We start from the raw sequence: 3261 nt of genomic DNA on the forward strand, positions 1-3261 counted from the left end.
AGAGCAAGACTCCGTCTCAAAAAAAAAAAAAAAAAAATGATGCTTGCTGAACATTACCTCCTTTGTTGATGTTTTCATTTTTGATCCATCCAAGAATGGACATGTCAGAATATAACAATACCTGCTGATGCTTTGTTAGCTTCTAAGTGTCCAAAAGCACTCACTAGCAAGCCAACAATTGCTGCTTAAATGGAGTATACCAGGCAGCAGCGTCAGGCAAATGCTGTGCCCAAAACCCCATATGGCACTTACTGCTTATTGCCACAGGCTCCAGTCAGCATAACTGTCAGTCACCATCACTTGCAGATGAAAAGGCTCATTAGAACTGTTCCAAATGAGAGGTCAGTCTCAACAGCCTGCTGGATAGTTTCCTTAAGCACTCCTCTTTCTTCTAGCTCCTTCATCAGTATAGTGATATTATCCCCTCTCCTCCCTTCCTTCTGGCATCCTGTACTGTCTTACTAGTATGAAGGTAAGTTCTTCATACTAATATTCATCCCACAATCACTGTTTTAATTATGGCATTTCCCCACTGGGAACATTCCTTACAATCAAAAGAAGTGTTATACATACTTAACACTTCTGTTCTTACAATATATTCAGCAGTATCAGTTACAACCATTTGGGTATGTGAACTGTTCACCAAATAAAACATAATACAGTAAGTTTCAAGGGCCACAGTGGTATGGCCTCTTCTACCACAGACAAAAATATTAATTTTGGGCCGGGCGCGGTGGCTCAAGCCTGTAATCCCAGCACTTTGGGAGGCCGAGACGGGCGGATCACGAGGTCAGGAGATCGAGACCAGCCTGTCTAACATGGAGTAACCCCATCTCTACTAACAATATAAAATCAACTGGGCATGGTGGCACATGCCTGTAATCTCAACTATTTGGTAGGCTGAGGCAGGAGAATCGCTTGAACCTGGGAGGCGGAGGTTGTAGTGAGCCTAGATTGTGCATTGCACTCCAGCCTGGGCGACAAGAGCAAAACTCCATCTCAAAAAAAAAAAAAATTCTGAGACTGAAGAATTGATGGCCTTAGCAAGAGGAAGCATAAGGACTCTGATGGCAGCAGCAGCATATGTGGAGAAATAACGAAAGTTGCTCAGCAGTTTGAGGATTTCATGCTAAACGGTTTTATAGTAGTTTTATACCTTCAAGTATAGGAAAGAGGGGCATTTCAGGGTAGAAGCTCTTCCATCTCACCATAGCCTCTGAGGAAGACAGGGAGATGGGAGAAATGGCCTCGCAGTAGCTCCTCACAAGCCTCTCACTGTCTCATGTTCTGGGAGCATCATGAGGCAGTTTACCAACACTTAGCTCAACTGAGGTTAAGTCCTTTCTATGTGGTCTATATGGATACATGCAAGGTCATTAGGACACCTCACAGAGCAGTTTCCCTACTACTGCACTTCCTAACCTTTTTTTAAAAAAATTAATTTATTTTTTTCTTTGAGATGGAGTCTTGCTGTATCACCCAGGCTGGAACGTAGTGACATGATCTCGGCTCACTGCAACCTCCACCTCCCGGGTGCAAGTGATTCTCCTGCCTTAGCCTCTGGAGTAGCTGAGATTATAGGCATGCGCCACCACACCTTGCTAATTTTTGTATTTTTAGTGGAGGTGGGGTTTCACCATGTCGGCCAGGCTGGTTTTGAACTCCTGACCTCAGGCCAACCTCAGCCTCCCTAAGTGCTGGGATTACAGATATGAGCCACTGTGCCCAGCGTGATCTTTTTTTTTTTGAGATGGAGTGTCAGTCTGTTGCCCAGGCTGGAGTGCAGTGGCATGATCTCGGGTCACTGCAAGCTCTGCCTCCTAGGTTCACGCCATTCTTCTTCCTCAACCTCCCAAGTAGCTGGGACTACAGGCGCCCGCCACCACGCCCAGCTAATTTTTTTTGTATTTTTAGTAGAGATGGGGTTTCACCATGTTAGCCAGTATGGTCTCGATCTCCTGACCTCATGATCTGCCCGCCTCAGCCTGCCAAAGTGCTGGGATTACAGGCATGAGCCTCCGTGCCCGGCAGTGACCTTTTTTTTACAGCCAGTTAAGAACTCTTTTCAAAATACAGTCCACCCCATCAGATGCTTTAATTAAACAATTTTTTTTTTTGGAGACAGGGTCTTGCTCTATTGCCTAGGCTGGAGTGCAGTGGTGCAATCTGGGCCCCCCGCAACCTCTGCCTCCCAAGTTCAAGGGCCAAGATTCTTGTGCCTCAGCCTCCCAAGTATCTGGGATTACAGGCACACGCCACCACTCCTGGCTACTTTTTGTATTTTTAGTAGAGACGGGTTTTCACCGTGTTAGCCAGGCTAGTCTTAAACTCCTGCCCTCAAATGATCCACCTGCCCCAGCCTCCCAAAGTGCTGGGATTATAGGCATGAGCCACCCCGCCCAGCCTTATACAATTTTCTTAAATTTGTTCTAGGCAACATAGATCCAACAGTTAAATTTGGAGCAATCGCTAATTGAGAATTCTCAGATGAAGATTCCCTGCTGGTCAAGCTGAAGGTGGCTATAGCAGTCTGCAGACAAGAGCTGAGAGAGATCAATGGTCCCTCCCTGGCTTTTGTCTTCCCCAGCGGCCAAGGTTGCTGCTGTCCTGCTACAGCCATGCTTGGCATGAGCAGCACCCCTGACAATTATGTCATCCTTTACCAGTCCTCCCCATGTCTCGCTCACACCATATGCCCAAATTTGTTCCCAGGTGGCTCAGCAGTTTCTTCCTAACATAACTGGAGCCACCCTAAAACATCTCCCACTGCCTGACATGTGGGCCACACTAGGAACACTTTAGAGTTGTCATCTCATATTAATGATCCTTATCATCGTTATCTATAACTGCCCAAATCCAGAAAACTTAGCTGGACAGCAAAATAAACTCTATGTTAGAGTCTCCCATTCCCTGGCTCTTCTTTGCTGCTCACAAATTCCAGTGGCCCAGTTTCCCACGGGAGAGCTGGAAGAGCAGAGGATTGAGGAGGTTTAATTACATAGCTGATTTGCCAAGACTGGCCAGGTCCGGTGGCCTAACTTTGAGTCCCTGCATTCCCTTTGTTACTCAACTATGTAGTTAGCAGTTCAGGCACATGTGGTAGGTTCCCTTGGCCTCATGTCCTAGAACTGCTAGAGCTAATTTGTGGGCCCAGTCTTGACTTGTAGATGGATTGCCATGCCCTGTGCAATGGTGTATCCAGGTGGCTATGATCCTTACCTAGGAAGGTCAGGTCAAATCAGCTCATTGATTCCATTGATG

The 3261-nt window shown here is 46.4% G+C and overlaps 1 pseudogene; it reads left to right on the plus strand.

Annotated features, from left to right (window-relative positions):
• Positions 1 to 1097, plus strand: part of LOC105508438 — a 1893-nt pseudogene extending 796 nt beyond the window's left edge.
• The last annotated feature ends 2164 nt before the right edge of the window (positions 1098 to 3261 follow it).

Source organism: Colobus angolensis, unplaced genomic scaffold (assembly GCF_000951035.1).
Source record: "Colobus angolensis palliatus isolate OR3802 unplaced genomic scaffold, Cang.pa_1.0 Scaffold162, whole genome shotgun sequence".
In the NCBI taxonomy this organism is placed as follows: domain Eukaryota; kingdom Metazoa; phylum Chordata; class Mammalia; order Primates; family Cercopithecidae; genus Colobus; species Colobus angolensis.